Source organism: Lynx rufus, unplaced genomic scaffold (assembly GCF_022079265.1).
Source record: "Lynx rufus isolate CCGP_SWC_20201006 ecotype Redwood Valley unplaced genomic scaffold, mLynRuf1.p SCAF_1, whole genome shotgun sequence".
Lineage (NCBI taxonomy): Eukaryota > Metazoa > Chordata > Mammalia > Carnivora > Felidae > Lynx > Lynx rufus.
Genome location: NW_025814823.1, coordinates 177,264,435 through 177,288,155, shown reverse-complemented (window position 1 = coordinate 177,288,155; position 23,721 = coordinate 177,264,435). Strand labels below are relative to the sequence as shown.

At 37.6% G+C, this 23,721-nt stretch overlaps 1 protein-coding gene across 1 annotated transcript in view; it reads right to left on the bottom strand.

The window, feature by feature from the left end:
- UBTD2 (ubiquitin domain containing 2) overlaps positions 1-23,721 on the bottom strand; it is a 63,764-nt gene that overhangs the window by 22,703 nt on the left and 17,340 nt on the right. The gene's annotated exons all lie outside the window — the stretch shown is intronic.

Below are 23,721 nucleotides of genomic sequence, written 5' to 3'. Positions count from 1 at the left end.
CCAGGTGCCCCGCCTACTAGTTAATTCTTGCATTCTGAAATCTCCCTATTTAAAATTTTTTAAATGTTTTTTATTTATTTTTGAGAGACAGAGACAGGCGGAGCATGAGTGGGGGGGGGGCAGAGAGCAAACGGGAGACACGGGAGACACGGAATCCGAAGCAGGCTCTAGGCTCTGAGCTGTCAGCATACAGCCCGACACAGGGCTCAAACTCGTGAACCGCAAGATCAGGACCTGAGCCAAAGTTGGATGCCTAACCGACTGAGCCACCCAGGGGCCCCTGAAATTTCCCTATTTTAGAACTACAAGAGCAAATGAAGACATTAGAAGGTTCTATCCAAAATGTCCATTGACAAGTTAGTAATTCTTTTCAACTCAGTTATGCCTTCTGCCCAGGATGACTTTAAAAATTACCCAGAAAAATAGCAATAAGGGTTTCATCAAACAATAATGGCAGTATTTTAAAAAGTCAAAGGATGACATAAAGAGAGGTAAGATATTAGGAAAAATGAAGTAGCAACATTAGCTGGACTCTCAGGACTCTGGACATATGAAGCCAGAAAGTAGGAACTGAGAAATCCCCAAGAAGGGAAAGACTGCTTTGTGGTGTCCAAAGAACAGTCAAACCACCGGCTCCATATGAAGAAATCTAATCATAGGAGCATCCCCTGCACTTCAGTCAAGAAAGTGTAAATACTTTTCTCTGAAACCTATACAGGAGCTTATTTTGAAAGTAGTGAGGGAGAAGGTCAGAAATCAGGGCTTCACTCTTTGGAGAAAATAGGACTGAACAGGTGATCCTTGATAATGAACCAAGGGAGAAACTCCTGACTACAAGGAGCAAAAAAAAGAGGGCAAGAGTCCACTCCTCTGTTGCTGTAAAAGGCATCATAGCTCCTTAGAGAACGTCACATAGTAGTAGAGCTAGAACAAGTGTGATGTAAGTTTTTTGCACCCAGACACTTACCTGGCCTAGGATCACTGATCTCACACTGACATACAGAGCCATTCTTTTTTTTTTTTTTTTAAATTTTTTTTTTTTCAACGTTTATTTATTTTTGGGACAGAGAGAGACAGAGCATGAACGGGGGAGGGGCAGAGAGAGGGAGACACAGAATCGGAAACAGGCTCCAGGCTCTGAGCCATCAGCCCAGAGCCCGACGCGGGGCTCGAACTCACGGACCGCGAGATCGTGACCTGGCTGAAGTCGGACGCTTAACCGACTGCGCCACCCAGGCGCCCCCATACAGAGCCATTCTTAATCTTATATGGAGCCATAGGTAAGAAATAGTTTGACAGATGGAAAAATAAGTAAAAAGAAAACTGAAGCTTGATGGAGTCTTGGGTAAGAGTGGGTGGAAAGTAAATGACACAGTGGTGGGAAGGAGAGGGTGTACATCAAAATTCAATGTTCTATATTTAAGAGCAGAAAGAATACTAATTTAAAAGAAATTATTCTCAAAATGGTTCTAAAGAGGCCATGAAATTAACCACTCCCTTACTGGCCCAGAGCCAAATAAATTTGAGCTATTCATAACTCCAGTCCCTGGGCAATCTCTATACCCTATACCAAGCTATGTTCCTGATGACAGAACTAATACTGCCAAATGTGTCTGGTTTGACACTTGGATTAAACCATGCTCTCTCCCCCCAAACTGGCCATTTTGTCTCAAGGCAGCAAACATGAGATCTCATCTTCTACCTTCAGAACAGCACATCATGTCACTGCCAGCTGTTTTCTCTTAAAACATTCAGTGTTTTGACTCCTTATACTTTTTGGCTCTGTAACTTATCCTAGTAAAATGCCAACCAGTTGAGTTCTAAAAGGGTATGAACAGCAGAGTAAGAAAACTGTCTATTTAGTAGCAAAGCTAGAAATAGAATCCAAGTCTCTTTATTTAACAGGTATTTACTGAACGTCCACTAAGGGTAACACTATAGGTGTGTGTATCTGGTTTAATTCAAATGTGAGAAACACAATCTATACTAAAGATTTTCCCTTGCATCTTCCAAATAATAAATGTATACAGAGCATTATTCTCTAAAAGGTGTTCACAATATGTCAGATAATCGCAATCTACTGGTTCTACCAAAAGGTAAAATGAAAGGCAAAATTTATTTTCTGCTGTATTAGCCTTTAAAGTCAGAAATAACTTAGGGACAACACTCAGTATAGTTTACTGAACAGACAGTAGAGGGCAGGATACAATAGGTAAATACCGCCCCCCCCTTTTGTTTTAAGTAGTCTTCATGCGCGGCATGGAGCCCAAAGTAGGGCTTGAACTCAGGACCCTGAGATCAACACCTGAGCTGAGATCAAGAGTCAGATGCTCGGGCGCCTGGGTGGCTGAGTCAGTTAAGTGTCCAACTCTTGATTTCAGCTGGGCTCTGATTGTGATCTCATGGTTCATGAGTTCAAGCCTCATATTGGACTCTGTGCTGAGAGCATGAAGCCTGTTTGGGTTTCTCTCTCTGTCCCTCCCTGCTCATGTGCTCTCTCAAAATAAATAAATAAAACCTAACAACAACAACAAAAAGAGAAACTCAGTGGATGAGCCACCCAGGCACCCTGGTAAATGCTTATTTGAATAGGTATCTATTCAACATTCAAATTAGTATCTATTATTCAAAGTTATCTATTCAATAATCAAATAAGATACCCATTTGAATAAAGTTTTGAGTCTTCCTGAGTAGTTCCAGAGAACTGTCTAGCCTCACATATATCAAACATATCAGAGAGATAACTAGTTGTAATTCTGTCATTGTGAGAGAATTGCAAAGCAAAGGCAGAAACAACAAAACCTGAACAATCTCAGTACCTACACCCAAGAAACCTAAAGAGGCCCTCAGAGGGACCAAAAAGAAAAACAATAAAGGTAGAAAATACTTTGGAAAAAGTAAAAGCCCCTTCCCTACAAATATGAGGTAGATTTTACCTCCCTCCAAATAGAGAAGTTTTAAGAACTCCCATAAAAAAAAGTGATGCATTATGCTTCTTAAGGATAATCATTCCAAATCCATTTCAAATCTATATGCTGTAAAGTTCCAAAGTAATTGCTTTATGTAAAAGCAAGTAAGACAAAATAAATGCTGTGACATCAAGTAAGCCTCCTTTTCTCTGTCTAGGTCTGTTTTTCTCCGTATCACAAACATATGTAATAAAGAATGTCTTTCTATTAAATGTCCATTATTAAAATACTTAAGCCTTTACAACATATTATTTTAGTGCAACCATTGAGCAGTGATTTTTCACTAAAAAATATGAGGTTAAAAGCTTCATCATTTTAAACTAAATGCAGTTTGTTGCCTAACTTACCTTTGTTAAATAAACTGGAGAAAAAATGGGTATTTAGCAATTAATATTTAGCATAATTTAGCATTTAAACTATGCTCTTATGAAAACATGAAAATATTTAGGGTTTTATGAGGATTTTAATATTTGTAAAGCACTAATAAAAATCATTAGTATATAATAAACTACAAATAAATGTTTGCTAAGTAAAAATAAATTTGGGACCGCTATATAAAATAAAAAACCTTAAGACATTTTTGCAAAAATACACAGGCTAAGTCTTTTTTCTTTTCATACCTTCTGAATAGAACCTGACATTCTGAGAATTTGACATCAAGTACCTCCCTTAATTTTGAAAAGAAATGTTCTTTGACTGTCATGTTCTTCCTATGTGTTCATCGGAGTATTTTTTTAGGAATTGGTCATCAAATGTGCTATGATTTTAGCCAATACTATAAACCTTTATTTCTGAAAATACCTGGACACAGAAATGAGTCTCGCAGCTAAGAAGCTATGTTTTTTTTGAACCAAGTCAACCATTTTCAATTATGAAGGAAAAGATGTAAACTATGTATATTTAATTAGATTACATCTTATGCTCTGAAACTTTCAGATTGACCTGTTTCACACATCAATCTGACTCCTGATACCGAGAGAGATGCTCATTATCATTCATGTATCTGGGACTAAGTACAGTATTATGCTCTAACAATGAATTTAAAGACAGGACACAGTTCTTTTTCCCTAAATTTCTGATTTAAATTGCAGGCAATCAACCGCATTAAGTTTATTCCATGGTTTAACATACAACAAAAGATTAATGAAGAAATCTAATTTTATTATTTCAGAAAATACACTTCTTTCCCCCATCAATCCACAGTTACTTTTTAAAACTTTGCCAAAAACTCACCTTCTGAGAAGCCTCTTTAAAAAAAAATTTTTTTTAATGTTTATTTTGAGAGAGATAGAGAGAAAGAGAGAGAGAGAGGGAGAGAGGGAGACACATAATCCAAAGCAGGCTCCAGGCTCTGAGCTGTCAGCACAGAGCCCGAACCAGGGCTCAAACCCATGAACAGTGAGATGAACAGTGACCTGAGCAGAAATCAGACGCCCGGGGGAAGCCTCTTAATCACACTCATCTACTTATCTTATCTTTCCTTATAACTATTCAACACTTCTTCCCACTCTGACAAACAGATCTAACATGCAGAAAACCCAAGAAAGGTCTGCTTCTCAGATCCAAATAGCAATATAATCTTAAATAATTAGTTTTACACAATTGAATGAATTTTGCACAAAATTCACTTTGACATTTTGATAAAAAACAATGATCTCCAAAATGAAGTATGTTGATAGTTATTTTCCTGCTTTTGGTTCCTCTCTTTTGGTTTCCTCCCTCTTGGTTTCCTGATTTAATACTGAGACTCTTCAAATGAATAAAGGAGAAGCCATAATGTATAAGGTAAACATCAAGATATGACTCAAGTAATAATAGCTTTAACAGACTGAAAACTAGAGCATCAGTTTTGCTAACACAATAGCCTAAGGGAAAAGACTGAATATTTAAAGAGATCACCATCAAAGGACAAAATGTTGTTTAACAGAATTCTAAAAACTTGAAAGCAGCAAGGAATAGGATTGGGATAATGTTCCTATATTTAGATTGAGTCTGAAGATCATGAAAACTAAAGGGAAATTTTTGTTACTCCCAAGAGTTAAGAATAGATCCTACAGAACTCTTCCACAACAGATGGTGCTAGCCTAAAAGGATACTCGTATTTTATTCTCATGTAAATTTAGAACACACTACACAAACACACACACACACACACACACACACACACACACACACACACCATACATTACCTAAAGCAACTGTCAAAATAAAAATAGGGATATGGGGATTAAAATGCTTAAACTAAGAGCATCAACATGGCCAACTGTCAAAACCATACCCATAAGTTCTCTAATATCTGAGAATCTAGATGTGGAAGAGACCTTAGATGGTACCAGCCAACCTTACTATATGACAGGAAGGGAAGTAAGACCTAAGGAGGTTAAACAACTTGCTCAAGATCAAAAAGAGCCAGAACTAGAACCCAGATGACTAGATTCAAAGTCCAGAGCTCTCTTTCCATTATAGCACTCCATGTCTCACTTGGGCTGAGAAATGTATTTTCTTTTACATACCAAATCAATTACAAGCTTCATTTAAAATAAAGCATGTGTTGAGTCGTTTTTCTAGTGATCCATCTTTCACAGACTTATTTTAGGACCAATGGAATATCTCTGGAGAAAGAAAAAGTTAACTGAGCAGCACCAAATCCCCAACCTAATTCATTTCTTTGGAGATAACACGCTCACCAAAGAGCAATTCTATAATAAAGGAGAAGCTAATGCAGTTTTCTGGTCTGTCAGCTTCAACTTATAAGTACTCAGCGTCTATAGCTGATTAGGCACTAAAGATCACATGTATACGTACTTATCTATGTAAGTTAAATATACCATTTTTAATGTTATTTTATAAAAAATAGAAACAAGAACTTTGACCATGCTTCCATCCTACAGTTTATAAAAATTAAGCAGTTAATTTTATAGATACAATATAAGATATAATTTTAAAGACATACATATAATTTCTAATGTTGTCTGAGCTAGCTTTATTGATGGGGAGGGGGGAAAGTAAATATAATGACTTCCTGGCCTGTTTTTCAGAGTATAAATCCACTTACCAATGGCCTGAGCATACAAACAGGCAACAGGAATGCCAACTTAGAACAAAGTATGCCAAAGGACTTTTCTTAATGGGCGAGTCTTAATAAAAATGTTACAAAAGCATACATTAAATCCCACAAACGTACACGGAAAGCCCCAACTTTATTTGGAAGGCTAAAATTACATAAAATTGGAACTAAGAAAATGGTCGCTTAACAGAACCCCCACTGTACCTTCTAAAGTAATAAGTGCAATTTTCAGAGGATTCTACTGGGTAGGGGGGAATAGCTTTATCTAGAATTACAGTCTTTGGAATCCAGGGACTTTTACTTCTATTAATTTATGGGTAATCTAAGGGAGGGGAAGCACACATAAGTCAAGGATGCCCATCATCTCCACAACTATTTAACATTGTTTTAAAAGTGTTAGCGCAGGGGCGCCTGGGTGGCGCAGTCGGTTAAGCGTTCGACTTCAGCCAGGTCACGATCTTGCGGTCCGTGAGTTCGAGCCCCGCATCAGGCTCTGGGCTGATGGCTCAGAGCCTGGAGCCTGTTTCCGATTCTGTGTCTCCCTCTCTCTCTGCCCCTCCCCCGTTCATGCTCTGTCTCTCTCTGTCCCAAAAATAAATAAACGTTGAAAAAAAAAAAAATTAAAAATAAATAAATAAATAAAAGTGTTAGCGCAACCAGAACAAAGCAATCAAAAGCATAATAACCAGAAGGGAAGAAGTAAAACCATCTCTAATTGCAGTATGATTGGAAAACACAAGAAAATCAGTGCTAAAATTAAATAAGAAAAAATCAATATGATAATGGGATATAAAATATAAGCCTTATATACATAAAATACCCAGCTAGAAGAGATAATGGAAGAAATGGTCCCATTTATAACAGTAATAGAAAAGACAAAATATTTTGAATGCAACACCTGTTATCGGGATGCATTTTTTAAACTCCTGAAAGACCCCTAAGTAGACTAGACTTGAACAAAATGAAGACATCTCTTATACTTGGATGTTAACATTATGAAGATGTCAATTCTTCCCAAGTTATCTACATTTAACATGTTTCCAATGAAAATAATTAAAAAAAAAAAAAAAAAACTTCCTGAAGGTAGATGAGTAGATTTTTTTTAAAGTTTATTTATTTTGAGAGAGAGAGAGGAGAGGGGCAGAGAGAGAAGGGAAGAGAGAATCCCAAGCAGGCTCCATGCTCAGTGCAGAGCCCAACATGGGGCTCCATCCCATGACCATAGGATCATGACCTGCAGAAATCAATAGTTGGATGCTCAACCAACTGAGCCACCCAGGTGCCCCAAAGTTGTGACAATTCTTTCAAATGATTCAGCTGTTAAAAGGGGGAGTGTGTGTGACTGTATAAACACATACACATATATACACAAAAGAGAAAAATGTAAATACAGCAAAATGTTAACTACTAAATTTACATGGGAAGTATACAAATATTCATCGTACTATTTTTTCATGCTTGAATATTTTCACAATAAAACCTTTTTGGTAAAAACTCAAACGGTGAGAAGCAGTTAAGACCTGAATTCAATATTTAAGGTACTTCAGTTCTGATCAGTTCTTGATACTCAATGTTATGTTTACATAACTGTTTAAGTTCCCCATGTTTGATTATAATAAAGGATCAGAGAACTCTAAGTTTATACTACACCAAGCACATAATTCAGAAGCTAAATCTGTGCTACTCAAACTTCCAGTTTCAGAGTTCTATTTATATGTGTACGGCTTTTTGGCATATGCCTAATCCACTCTTATATATTCCCATGTCCAGGTTCCTGTGCCTATCCTTGAGAAAGAAAATAATAAAAAGCAGAAACCAAAGAAATTGAAAACAGAAAAAAAGAGAAAAATCATGAAGGCAAAACCTGACTTAAAAAAAAAAAATCAATAAATTGATAAACCTCTAGCCAGAATGACCAAGGGGGGGGAGGTGGTGACAAAAATTACAACATAAGAATGAAAGAGGTGGTATCATTAGAGATCCAGCAGATATTTAAGGGATAATGAAGGTGTATTTACTCAGGAAAAAAGGGATAACTAAAGATATTTATATATATATATATATATATATATATATATGTACTAAATATATATATATATATAAAAGGGTACTAAAGATATTTTGTTTTTAAAAACTTCCTGACAAAGGAAACTCCAGGCCCAGATGGGATTACTGAATTCTACCAACACAAAGAAGAAATAATATGGAGCTCCTGGTGGCTCAGTCAGTTAAGCCTCCGACTTTGGCTCAGGTCATGATCTCATGTTTGTGGGTTTGGCCCCACATCGGGCTTTGCGCTGTCAGCATGGAACCTGCTTTGGATTCTCTATCTCCCTCTCTCTCTCTGTACCTCCCCTGTTCATGCTCTCTCTCTCTCAAAAATTAAACATTAAAAAAAAATAATAAAATAAAAAAAGAAATGATACTAATTACTCACACTTTCATAAAACAAAAGAGAAAGGAATACTCCCTAATTCAATTTATGGGGCCACAACTGCAAAAAATAAAATATAAAAAAACTATAAACAAGTATTCCTCATAAACACAGATGCAAAGACGAAATAAAGACCTTATCAGCCATATAAAGACTGAAAGATCTCGGGGTGCCTGGGTGGCTCAGTCAGTTAAGTGTCTGACTTTGGCTCAGGTCATGATCTCTCGGTTTGAGGGTTCGAGTCCCACGTCAGGCTTTGTGTTGACAGCTCAGAGCCTGGAGCTTGCTTCACATTCTGTGTCTCCCCCTCTCTCTGCCCCTCTCCTGCTCACACTCTGTCTCTTTCTCAAATATAAACAAACATTTAAAAAAAAAAAAGACTAAAAGAATTTATCACCTACATACCTGTACCCAAATATTACAAAGTACTTTGGGCAGAAAGAAAATGGTAACAGATGGAAACCTAAATCTACACAAAGGAATGGGGACCATTACAAATGGTTAACTACATGGACAAACATAAAAGACATTTTAAGTTATTATTCAAACCTCCTTACAAAATAATTGAGTGATGGGGTGCCAGGTGGCTCAGTAGGTTGAGTGTCCCAACTCTTGATTTCAGCTCAAGTTATTATCTCAAAGTTTGTGGGATCAAGCCCAGTGTCAGTGGGGAGCCTATTTGGGATCCTCTCTCTCCCTCTCTCTGCTCTTCCTCTGCTCATGCTCTTTCTCAAAATAAATACATAAGCTTAAAAAAAAGTGAGTGCTATCACCAGAAAAGATAAAGAACTTTTTTTTTTTTTTTTATATTTATTTTGTGTGTGTGCGAGAGTGAGAGAGACAGACAGAATCCAAAGCAAGGCTCCAGGCTCTGAGTTGTCAGTACAGAGCCCAACACGGGGCTCCAAACCCACAGACTGTGAGATTATGATCTGAGCCAAAGTTGGACACTTAACCAACTGAGCCACCCAGGTGCCCCAAGGACTTCTGAAAATCTTCTCTATAAATGCAATGAGAACATTGGCAAAAATTGTCAAAATAAACTTCAGAAATCTGGAAATTAACCAAAGACTTCTTACAATCCAGGGAGGATTTACTCCTTCTTATTCAAGAAAAAGTGCTGAATTTTGGTAAAAACCATGAGTATTGTGGTATTTTAACATGCCTTGACCAATTCCCCTCTCCCCAGCTCCAAGGCAGACTTGAGAACCAACAGACAGCAATCACAGTGAAAGCCACCAGCCCCACAGCCACGGGAGGGGTCTAATGGGGTTGGAGCTCTTTAAAAGCCCCAATCCCAAACAAACAAACAAACAGTCGTTTTTGGCCTATGTGGAAGTTCTCTGGGAAATATTACTCATAGGGCTTATATTTATTTGACCTAACTTACAGCTCTCCCAGGATGAACAGCCTTTTCCTGGGGCATTTGTCAAAAACTATAAGCAGAAATTGTTTAACACTGCACCTGCAAGAGGCAGTGAAACATTTGGGGCAAGCAAGAAGGTAATCAAAGCTGGGGAATGAGATGTCCAGAAAAACTGACGTATTTCTGGGAATCTAAAAGGCTGTTCATGCATAGAACTGTGCATATTCAGGGACTGTGTACATGTTTAGGAAAGACAAGAGAATATCCTAAGGTCTTATTTCTGACTGATACTGAGGCTCTGTACAAGTAGGAAATAAAGGCTAAGGTATAGCAGTACCAATATGAGCCCCAATATGTGAGCCCCAATACGAACACAGAGCCATGTAGCAAAGAATAGAACAATTATTGATTCTGCACTTTTAAGGAAATATGTACACAACAATTAGCTCACCACTAAACTAAGCAGAGACTTCAGTGGCCATACCTAACAAAGAATACAAACTTTACAGAATTAGTTCAGTAAAGTCAGTAAAAAAACAAAAAAACAGTAATAATAACAAACCCTGAGGGAGAGAGAATTTGAAATCAAGGGTTGTCATGTAGTATCTTAAATGTTCAGTTTTCTTTTTTTTTTTTTTTTTAATTTTTTTTTTTCAACGTGTATATATTTTTGGGACAGAGAGAGACAGAGCATGAACAGGGGAGGGGCAGAGAGAGAGGGAGACACAGTATCAGAAACAGGCTCCAGGCTCCGAGCCATCAGCCCAGAGCCCGACGCGGGGCTCGAACTCACGGACCGCGAGATCGTGACCTGGCTGAAGTCGGACGCTTAACCGACTGCGCCACCCAGGCGCCCCTTAAATGTTCAGTTTTCAACCAAAAAAATTATGAGACATGCAAAGAATGTATGGCCCACACACAGGGGAGGGGGCAGCAGATAAAAGAAACTGTCACTGAGAAAGTCCAGACATTGGACTTACAAGACAAAGAATTTAAGCTATCTTAAATATGTTCAAAGAACTAAAGGAAACCATGTGTAAAGAACTAGAAGAATGAGATTAAGTCTTAATAAAGAGAAATTATTTTTCGGAGTATAGTTGACACACAATATTACATTAGTTTCAGGTGCACAATACTGATTCAACATCTCTATTCCTTATGCTATGCTCACCACAAATGTTAGCTACATTTGTCACCACACAACACTATTACAATATCATTGACTGTATTCCCTATGCTGTGCATTTCTGTGACTTATTCATTCCATAATTGGAAGCCTGTAGCTCCCACTTGCCTTTATCCATTTTGCTTCCTCCACCCCCCAAGAGATAGAAATTATTTTTAAAATGATGAAAGTGCAATAACAGGGACACCTGCGTGGCTCAGTCAGTTAAACGTCCAACTTCAGCTCAGGTCATGATCTTGCAGTTCATGGGTTCAAGCCCCACATCAAGCTCTGTACTGACAGCTCAGAACCTGCAGCCTGCTTCGGATTCTATGTTTCCCTTCCCTCTCTCTCTGCCCCTTTTCTGGTCATGCTCTGTCTCTCAAAAATAAATAAAAGTTGAAAGAAAGAACAAAAGGAAGGAAGGAAGGAAGGAAGGAAGGAAGGAAGGAAGGAAGGAAGGAAGGAAGGAAGGAAGGAAGGAAGGGCAATAACAATGAAAAAGTCACTGGAGAGACTTAATAACAGATTTGAGCAGGCGGAAGAATCAGTGAACATGAAGATAGGTCCTTTAAGCTGATCTACTCTGAGGAACATTAAAAAAAAAAAAAAAAACAAAGAAAATGAGCAAAATCTCAAGAGATCCTAATAAGGGTGTAACCATCAAGATTACCAATACACATACACATAATATGAGTACTAGAAGGAGAGAGAAGGGGCACCTGGGTGGCTCAGCTGTTTCAGTGTCCAACTCCTGATTTCGCCTCAGGTCACAATCTTGGAGTTTGTGAGATCAAGCCTCATGTGGGGCTCTGCACTGACAGCATGGAGCCTGCTTGGGATTCTCTCTCTGCCACTCTCTTGTGCTCGCACACTATCTCTCTCTCTCTCTCTCAAATAAACATTAAAACAAAGAAGAGGAAGAAGAACAAGAGAGAAAAAGGTACAACGAGTATTGGAAAAATAACGGCCCCAAACTTCTTATATATGATGAAATACATCGATCTATATATGCAAGAGATCCCTACCTAGACATATAATAAAACAGTCAAAAGCCAAATACAGAGATCTTTTTTAAAAATATTTTATTTTTATTTAAGTAATCTCTACACCCAAGGTGGGGTCCTAACTCATGACCCTGAAATCAAGAGTCTCATGCTTTTCCCACAGCCTCCCAGGTGCCCCACATATAGTAAATATTGTTTTCTTTTTCTTTTTTTTTTTTAATGTTTTTATTTATTTTTGAGACAGAGAGAGACAGAGCATGAGCAGGGGAGGGGCAAAGAGAGAGGGAGACACAGAATCCGAAGCAGGCTCCAGGCTCTGAGCTGTCAGCACAGAGCCCGCCACGGGGCTCGAACTCACAGAGCGTGAGATCATGACCTGAGCCAGTCCGAGGCTTAACCGACTAAGCCACCCAGGCGCCCCTGTTGTTTTCTTTTTTAAGTTTATTTATTTTCAGAGAGAGGAAGCATGAGTGGGGGAGTGGCAGAGAGAGGGGGAGAGAGAATCCCAAGCAGGCTCTACACTGTCAGTGCAGAGCCTGATATGGGGCTCAAACTCTGGAAACGTGAGGTCATGACCTGGGCTGAAAACAAGAGTTGGATGCTTAACCAACTAAGCCACCCAGGAGCCCCCAAAGAGAAGATCTTTAAAGAACAAGAAGGAATTCTCACATACAAGACATCTTCAAAAAGTTTAACAACTGATTTCTCATCAGAAGCCAGAGGACAGAAGGCAGTGAGATGGATATTCAAAATAATGAAAAGAAGAGTGTGTTAACCAAGAATTCTATATCCACCAAAAAGTATCTTTTGAGAATTATGGAGAAAGTAAAATATGCCCAGATAAACAAAAGCTGAGAGGTTTTGTTGCTAGCAGACTAGCTCTGCAAAAAAAACCCAAAAAACAAAACAAAACAAAAAAACAACTATAGGAAGTCCTTCAGGCTGGAACAAAATGATATTCGACAGTATTGTGAATATACATTTAGAAATAAAAAAAACATCAGTAAAGGTAAATTTACATATGCAAATTTACTCAGTTCAGTATAAAACCCAGCAAATATAGATTTTTCACTTGAAATTGTTTCTTCTTATTTGATCTAAAGGACATGTGTATAAAGCAATAATCATAAATCTGTGTTCATGAGCATACAATGTACAATAAAACCTTGATTTGCAAGCATAATTCATTCCAGAAACATGCTTGTAATCCAAAGCGCTTGTATATCAAAGCAAATTTCCCCATAAGAAATAATGGAAACTCAAATGATTTGTTCCACAATGGAAAAATATTCATAAAAAAATGATTACAATACTGTAATATTATACAAAACAATAAAGAAAATACAAAATATAAAGAAAAATAAGTAAATTAACCTGCACTTACCTTTGAAAACCTTTGTGGCTGATGTGAGGGAAACAAGAGTAAGGAGAGTTATTGTGTAGGACAACTCTCACTATCCCTAACAGAATCACTGCTATCACCTCAATCTTTTTCTGCATGCAGACCACTATATATACTCGCACAGATGTTGACTACAGTACAGTAGTAATAAATTCTTGTTATATACTGTATTTAATGTAACTGGCAATAATGCAGCAGAGGAAAAGGGCCTATATCTGCAGACAGCCTGATCTAGAATGGAGCAAAGCATTCCTAAGCTTACTCTTGCACAGAAAAGTAAAGGACTGTCCATAGGTGCTTTGAAGTGACAAAAATTAAACTAGTATCAGTTGTGGGCACCTTCCAACATTCTGGAAAATCACTGATTTCTGCCAAACACCACGGCCTGAGTCCAGCAACCAAGCATGAGAGATGATCACCCCTAATCCCCCCCCCCCCCACAGAGAGAGAGAGGGGGGGGGAGGGAGGGAGGGAGAGAAAAGAACCACTGGCTCATTTGTCATCATGTGACATTTGGTGCCAGGTACTACTTGTATTGCAAGACACTGCTCGCTTATCAAGTTAAAATTTATTAGAAATGTTTGCTCATCTTGTGGAACACTTGCAGAACAAGGAAGTCGCAATTCAAGGTTTTACTATATAAAGATGTAATTTGTATGTTAACAAGAGCACAAAGGAGGGAGGGGAAGGAGCTTTGTACAAGTTTTTATGTGCTACTGAAATTAGATTGCTTTCAATTAGATTGTTATAAATTGTTAATTATAATCTCCAGAGCAACCACTAGGAAAATGACACAAAAATATATAGCAAAAGAAATGACAAAGAAATTAAAATGATACACTATAAAAATATCTATTTAACACTAAATAAACCATTAATAGAGGGACAGAAGAAAAAAGGAATAAAACATATAGCAACCCCCCCAGAAAATGGCAAATATAAATTCTATTTTACTAGTATTAACATGTAATATAAATATTAAGCATTCTAATCAAAATGTTGAAATTTACAAAAGCGCCCGGCCGGCTCAGTCACAGAGCATGCAACTCTTGAACATGGGGTCGCAGGTTCTAGCCCCTTGTTGGGCATGGAGGTTACTTAAAAAAATTTTTTTTAATCTTAAAAAAATGTTGAAATTTACAGAATTGGACCAAAAAACCATCATTCAACTATATGCTACCCACAAGATACACTTTAGAATGAAAAACACATTTAAGTTGAAAGCAAAAATGGAAAAAGATATACCACGCAGGGAGTCACCAAAAGACAGCTGGCATGACTAGGTTTGTATCAGACAAAACAGACTTTAACACAAACATTTTTACTAAAGACAAAGAAGGACATTTTATAATAAACAGGTCAATTTATCAGGAAAATATAACAATTATAAACATGTATGTACTTAACAACAGAGTCCCAGAATATATTAAGGAAATAACCTTAATAACCAACAGAATTGAAGGGATAAAGTTCTACAGTAATAGTTGGAAATTATAATACTCCATTTTCAATAACGAATAGAATAGCCAAACAGAAGACTTGAACAATATTATAAACCAAGTAAACCTAACAGATTGATATATAGAACATTTCACCAACAACAGCAAAAATACATATCTGTCTTAAGTGCACATGGAAATTCTCCAGGACAGACTAATAAATTAGGCCAGAAAACCAGTCTCAATAAACTTCAGGCTGAAATCATACAACATATATTCTCTGACCATAATGGAATAAAGGTGGAAACCAATAAAAAAGACAACTGGAAAAGTCACAAATATATAATATGGAAATTAAACAACACACTCATATCCAATGGATCAATTAAGAAATCACAAGGAAATGAGAAAAGACGAATGAAAACAAAAACACAAAATATAAAAACTCGCAAGATACAGCAAAAGCAATATTCACAGGGGAATTCAGAACTAGAAATGTTTACATTTAAAAAGAAGAAAATTCTCAATCAATAACCTAACTACACACCTTAAGGAACCATAAACCCAAAGCTAGCAGAAGCAAGGTAATAATAAAGATTAGAGCAGAGGTAAATAAAATACAGAACAGAGAAACAACAGAGAGATTCAACAAAACCAAAAACTAGTCCTTTGAAAAGACCAACAAAATTGTCAAATTCGTAGCTTGACTAAGAATAAAAAAGACACAAATAACTAAAATCAGAAACAAAAGTACAGATATTGTGGCTAAATTTACAGGAATAAAAAAAGATTATAATACTAGAATACTATGTGGTACACCAGCAAATTAAACGACTTAGATGAAATGGACAAGTTCTCAGAAATAAATTATCAAAACTCATTTAAGAGAGGTTGGGAATGCAAGCTGGTGCAGCTACTCTGGAAAACAGTATGGAGATTCCTCAAAAAACTAAGAATAGAACTACCCTACAACCCAGCAATTACACTACTAGGCATTTATCCATGGGATACAGGTGTGCTGTTTCAAAGGGACACATGCACCCCCATGTTTATTGCAGCACTATCAACAATAGCCAAATTATGGAAAGAGCCCAAATGTCCATCAATGGATGAGTGGATAAAGAAGATGTGGTATATGTATATACAATGGAGTATTACTCGGCAATCAAAAAGAATGAAATTTTGCCATTTGCAACTACGTGGATGGAACTGGAGGGTATTATGCTAAGTGAAATTAATCAGAGAAAGACAAAAATCATCTGACTTCACTCATATGAGGACTTTAAGAGACAAAACAGATGAACATAAGGGAAGGAAAACAAAAATGATATAAAAACAGGGAGGGGACAAAACAGAAGAGACTCATAAATAAGGAGAACAAACTGAGGGTTACTGGAGGGGTTGTGAGAGGGGAGTGGGATAAATGGGTAAGGGGCACTAAGGAATCTAACTCCTGAAATCATTGTTGTGCTATATGCTAACTAATTTGGATGTAAATTTAAAAAAAATAAAAAACAAATAAATAAAATTAAAAAAAAGAATAAGTTTTTATTATGCTAGGCCATGGCTACATTTTTCTAGAGTGTCTCCTGAGGCAGAGGAAATAAAAACAAAATTAAACTATTGGGGCTACATCAAAATAAATTGCTCCTGCTCAGCAATGGAAACAATCAACAAAACTGAAAAGCAACTTACTAAGTGGGAGAAGATATCTGCAAATGACATAGCTGATAAACGGTTAGCACCCAAAATATATGAAGAAATTATACAACAGCCAGAAAACAATACAGTATACAAATGGGCCCAAGTCACAGACATTTCCACGAAGAAGACATTCAGATGGCCAACAGACACATGAAAAGATGCTCAACATCACTCATGATCAGGGAAATGCAAATCAAAACTACCACGTGGTATCACCTTACACCTGTCAGAACGGCTAAAATCAATAAGAAAAAAACTAATGTTGGTGAGGATGTGGAGAAAAAGGAACCCTCATGCACTTTTGCTGGGAATGCAGATTGCTGCTGCCATTTTGAAAAACAGTATGGAATTTCCTCAGATAATTGAAAATAGAACTAATTTGTGATGCAGCAATTGGACTAATGGGTACTTACCCAAAGAATACAAAAGAAAAAAAAAAAACTACTTCTAAAGGATATATGCACCCCTGTGGGGGATACGCTTAGGAATCCCCTGAGTTTACACCAATGGGTTAACAAGACACAAATACAAAGTCAATATAATGCTCACACCCGAGTTTGGGTAAACCAGATTGGCACTCCAAGAATAGGGGGGTGCAAAGACACCCCGAGAATAGGGAGGCACAAAGGTGCCAGGAATAGGGAGGTGCAAAGCACCCCAACATAGGGAGGGGTTGCTGAGCCCCCAAAAATAGAGAGAGAGGCAAAGGCCTGAAATAGAAATGGCGCACAGGAATAACAAGATTAGATATTCAAGGTGAAAGTACCCCATAGCAGAAAGCTGCTTCCCTAGGAGATTGGGGCCAGGTTAGGTAAAAAAAAATTGGTGAATTGGACTTTGGACCACTGCGCTGCAGGCAAAGCAGCCCAGAGCGGAGATGGTTAACAAAAGAAAAGGTGGCATATTAACCCTGAGGTTATTCCCCCTATCTGTCTCATCCCCTAGGCTGGCAAAGATAAACAGGTGCGGCGCCTCCTGTCTGCTGTTAACAACCATCTACCCATCTGCCTGGTGCCTGGATTTTGTTTTATATTGACCCAAACCCCAAACACTGTATATATTTAAAATCCCCTTTTCCCCCTCACATCCACAAGTTAATGTTCCTAGTTTATCTCTTTATACACGCCTATCACATTTGCAAGCCTTCTGGTCTGAATAAATACAGGGCAAGGACCCTTATTTGGGGCTCTTGTCTTTTTCCTGGGAAAAAAAAAAAGAAGAAGAGAGGCACCTGGCTGGCTCAGTCAGCTGCATGTGACTCTTGATCTCGAGGGTTGTGAGTTTAAGCCCCACATTAAAATTTTTTCAAAAAAAAAAAAAAAAAAAAAGATGGCTCAACTGGTTAAGTGACTCTTGATTTCGGCTCAGGTCATGATTTCACAGTTTGTGAGTTCGAGCACTGCATCAGGCTCTGTGCTGACAGCACAGAAGCTGCTTGGGATTCTCTCTCTCTTTCAAAACAAATAAGTAAACTTAAAAAAAAAAAGAAAACAAAAAAAGTGTGTATCTAACTTAAACTTCAGAGAACAGAAATTTTGTTAGTAATATTGTTTTAAAGTTTATTTATTTTGTGAGAGAGTGAGAGACAGGAACATGCTCCCAAGTGTGAGTGGGGGAGGGGCAGAGTGAGGGAGAGAATCCTAAAAAGGGAACCGACGCAGAGCTGGATCCCACAAAGGGTGAAATCATGACATGAGCCAAAATCAAGAGTTGGACGCTTACTTGGCTTAACTGATTGAGACACCCAGGCACCTCTTTTGTTAGTAATTTTACCCTTAAGCTAAAGACATAAAGAACTGTAAACAATTCCAGTTGGTGGTTTTGCTTTTCACAATAAAATGAATTAGCAATTCCAAAAGTACATATTCTAAGATTGAGTAAATAAATAAATATATTGTGGAAACTGAGAGCCAAATTTTTCACTGTGAGAAATACAATTGTAAATCCAGGCAGGGGAATGCTAGATATCATTATGAACTGTTTTTAATACATAAAAAGAGATGTGTGTTATACACACATATATGTCACTTATATTTAGGGATATATCTGTATCTATACCTATATATCTACATATTTATTATCTATCCTAACTCTTTTCACTGAGAGAATCTAGAAGCAATGCCACTCCAATGGTACCAAATACACCTGGAATCTAGATCCTGGCTTCCAAATATCATTCTCCACTAAAAGGAACCAGGGATCCCTGGCTGATTACAGGGCTGTGACAGGTAAAAATACAAGATGAGCCTGAAACATCTTGTTATACCAGAAAACAAATATACTAGCAAACAATACTAGAAAACAAATAGGTGCTTAACAAATAATCAAGCCATGTCAAAGGAAAAGAGGCCAGCTTGGAAGAGCTCCCACTGGCCAATATGGTACCATTTAAGCATCAAAATAAATGACAGTGGTAACAGATTATACCTCATGGAATAAAATAGAAAACCATTAGTACATTACTGTACTAATACAATAAGTAAATGAATGGAGGAGACGAGGGCTCTTTTTTACATTAAATTTAATAATTAAAAGAAGTGATGAAATTAGAAAAAAATCACCATTTGACAATCACCATAACTGTTTGAGACAAGAATTATCAATGGATGCTAAAACTAATACCTGTTCGATAACAAAATATTTACATATATTCAATCTTCCTACTAGATACTTTTTTTTCTCCCTACTAGATTATTATTTGTACAGGGAAAAAGTTAACTTTACAGTGAAGAAATATGGCTAGCACCAGAACGGATCAAAATCGACATCACCCATAATGGAAAAAGAGACATTATGTGATTCCTGACATCATGCACTAGGAAGGACACAATCTCTGTGGTATTACCTAATCATGAGGTATCCAAGCATGAGGAAACATCAGAAAATTCAAATTGATGGAACACTCTGCCTGTACATTTGAAATGTACATAACTGGCCTGTATGTACATTTCAAAATACCAAGGTCATGAAAGATAAAGTCTCCTAAACTGCTCCAGATTAAAGTAGACTAAAGAGATATGACAACAGAAACACAATGCATGATCCTGGGTGATTTTCTTTGAATACTAGGGAAGACAATGGTGAAACTGAATAAAGTCTACAGAGCAAATATTAACGTGATATCAATATTAATGTCATGATTTTGATCATTATATTGTGGTTAAATAAGAGAATGTCCTTGCTCTTAGGAAATATATACTAAAGTATTTTTGGGTAAAAAGATTTCCTGTCTCCAACTTAATCATATGGTTAAAGAAAAGTATTTACACACATATAGGTATATACAAATAAAGAATATTATAAACGACAAAATAACATTTAGGGAAATCTTGATGAAGGGTATACAGAACTTCTTCCTACCATTTTTGCAACTTTCTGTAAATCTGAGATTATTTTTAAAATAAAGTAAAACAAACAAAAAAGATCTGTGACTCTGATAATCCCCTGGATACAGATTTGGATTGGGGAGAGCAACCATTGTATTAACCTAGATCTCAACAGGCCCCAAAGACCCAGGGCAATGTAAAGGTGCTGACTGTGTCTGGATGGAGTTAGACTCTTAGAGACTTTCCCTGACCAACTCAAATTCTTCAGGAATTTGCAGGAATGCTCCTGTATGCATTTAGAAGACCCTGCAGGAAATGACTCCTATCACTGATTGTTACATCACGGTTAAAGAAGGTAGCAGTTTGCCACATAATGCTGCTTTTCTCAGAAACAGTAAGTCAACAGAGAATGATTACCATGGCCCAGCCACTGTGTAGAGTGCTATCCATATACTGTCCTACTGAATGTTCAACTCCAGTATAATCTCCATCTTAAAATGAGAAAACAAACTTAAAAGGTAAAATACCTAGGTGGGGAGGAGGAGAAGGGAGATGACAAAAATAAAATAAGTTTAATTGGATAGTTAAAGATTTAATGAAGTAGTATTTCTCTGACACACAATTAGAACATTGCCTAGCATATTAAAAAAAAACAATACCTAAATGTCTGTTAAATTAATAAAAATAAAAAATCTCCCAAAGATCATCAAACTAATGGTACGGCTGGGACTCAACCCCAGATTGACTGACTCCAGGGTTCATATTCTTAAGCCACTAGGACTATACTACCTCATGGCTTTAAGAATTACTGGATTGGGGCGCCTGGGTGGCGCAGTCGGTTAAGCGTCCGACTTCAGCCAGGTCACGATCTCGCGGTCCGGGAGTTCGAGCCCCGTGTCAGGCTCTGGGCTGATGGCTCAGAGCCTGGAGCCTGTTTCCGATTCTGTGTCTCCCTCTCTCTCTCTGCCCCTCCCCCGTTCGTGCTGTCTCTCTCTGTCTTAAAAATAAATAAACGTTGGAAAAAAAAAATTAAAAAAAAAAAAAAAGAATTACTGGATTAATGTTCAACATGGCCCTAGACTTTCACCTACCCTCCCAAAGTGAACCCACATGATAATCAATCCATCTATAAGGTTGCAGGGCTCCATGACGTTAAAGGTGTAAACCAGAGCTTAGGATGGCATAGCAAGTTGGCATGGATTTTAAGTGCCCAAACTATACACTATTTCCCAGACAGCACATACCAATTACCCAAAGCATGTTGGTGTCTGTCCCAGCCAGTGATCCATCAGACTCTATTCGGGGGGTGGGGGGAGGGTCTCCATTTTCAATCTGAAAAGTTTCCTTTGCTTGAGAAATTGTTGGGCAAAAATGTGGGTAAATGCACTTCACTTGAATTGTATTCATTTGCCAAGTCCTTTGGTTTTAAGTACAATCAAAGCCCACTTAATTTTAAGAACAGGTAAGAATCAAAGAGTACATTCAACAGATCCACAGAACATAATGGGATTTTGGCTTGTCCAAGATTTTGCCACAAAATCTGTAAAGCGGAACCGGGACTCAATCATCAAATTCTCTACCTCTCCACCAAGTTATAAGAAAGTGATGGGTGATGGAAACAATCAAAGTAACAGGAAAACTACTAGAAACTGTATTGTCTTGGGGTTAGACTCATGGAAAGAGATAGATCTTGAATGTCACTTAATTATTTTAAATTGCATCTATAGCTATGTCCATTACAAAACTCTAAGCTTTACTTTTAGCTTATTTAACTGCACTGGTTCAGAAGGATGTAATGTCCTAAGAAATACTGTATTCTCACAAACTGCCCACATAAACGCCTTGGGTAACTTGCCCAATTACAGCAGGGTATTCCCTTTGCTCTAGTTTATAGTGCATTTCCTCAGATTAAGTCGTGGGATGCGCATCTCGCACATCATTGTGGTGACTCTACAAAACAGACAGTGAGGTCAGGTCAATTTTAGAAAAAATACTGATAAACCCTCCCAAAATGAAAAGCTAACAATGACATTTCTGTTATATCCCAGAACATCATAAAGTCAAACTCTAGAAGTCATAACTGCTCTAGAAGCATAGCTGCAATGACTTTAAAAAGCACTTCACATTCCTCTGAATATACGACCTGATTTTTGTGCTTACTCTCCCTCTCTTTTGTACATACAGCACACAACCTGAGCATGAAAGAATGTACACCAAAATATTTGTTAAGTGTTAAGATAAATGTGATTTACTTTTTCTTAAATAAACTTTTTTTTTTAACTTTATTTTGAGAGAGCGTGCACATGCAGGGGAGAGAGAGAGAGAGAGAGAGAGAATATCCCAAGCAGGCTCCTCACTGTCAGTGCAGAGCCTGATGCAGGGCTCGAAATTACAAACCCACAACACCATGACCTGAGCCGAAGTCAGATGCTTAACTGACTCAGCCACCCAGGAGCCCCTTAAATACGCTTTTTGACTTAAAAAAATTTTTTGCAAAGAGTGTTTTTTTTTTAATGTTTATTTTAGAGAGGGAGGGAGAGAGAGAGCGCGCACATGTGTGCGTGTTGGGGAGGGGCAAAGAGAGAGAGACACACAGAAACCTAAGCAGGCTCCAGGCTCTGAACTGTCGGCACACAGCCTGATGCGGGGCTCAAACTCACAAACTGTGAGATCATGACCTGAGCTGAAGTCAGATGCTTAACCGACTGAGCCACCCAGGCGCCCCACAAAGAGTTCTTAAAAAGTTTTTTAAATAACCATAAATATATACAGTAAGAAAAAATTAGTCCTAAACAAGTCCTCCTGTAAAACATGAGAAGACTATATATAAGAATAAATATACCAAAAAAGAGTACATACATATATATTTTTTCTACGTGTATATATATTTTATGTATATTATATATAATGTGTGTGTGCATGTGCACACATGCGTGCAAAAACTTCAATTACTCTTTCTTACCTAGAAAGCAAAGTGATCCAGGTTTGATTTAGTTTAGTAACGTTTTAAGTAGCTTTTAGACTGTATCAGGAGTAAATGCAAAGATATCATTAGTCAATACTTTCCAACTCATTAAAATTGTATAACATTTTCCCTCAAGACTTCGGTACAAAAATAACTTGCCAACGTGTTTTATACCACCTATTATTAAATAAGAACTATTTTTCAATGGAAACTGAATTTTATTCTACATCTTAATTTTCTTTAATCTCCCTTGATGTTTCATCTGATAACTTGTTTTTCTTCCCTCTTTAATAAATGTTGGAACTGGAGTGCCTGGGTGGCTCAGTCGGTTAAGCGTCCGACTTCAGCTCAGATCATGATCTCACAGTTTGTGAGTTCAAGCCCCACATCAGGCTCTGTGCTGACAGCTAAGAGCCTGGAGCCTGTTTCGAATTCTGTGTCTCCCTGTCTCTCTGCTCCTTCCCCGCTCATGCTCTGTCTCTCTCTCTCCTTCAAAAATAAATAAAAACATTAAAAAAATAATAAGAAAATAATAATAAAATAAACGGTGGAAGTTTGGGGTGCCTGGGTGACTCAGTCGGTTGAGCATCCGACTTCAGCTCAGGTCATGAATGATCTCACGGTTCGTGAGTTCAGGCCCCGCATCAGGCTCTGTGCTGACAGCTTGGAGCCTGGAGCCTGCTTCAGATTCTGTGTGTGTCTCTCTCTTTCTGCTCCTCCCCCACTCACGCTCTGTCTCTCTCTATCTCAAAAATGAATAAACATTAAAAAAAATTTTTTTTAGTAAATGAATGTGGAACTTCTCACACTTTTCGTATTTAGGCTTTTAGTATTCATCCTTATTCTAAACTGAAAAACCTACCTTTACCATTCAAAT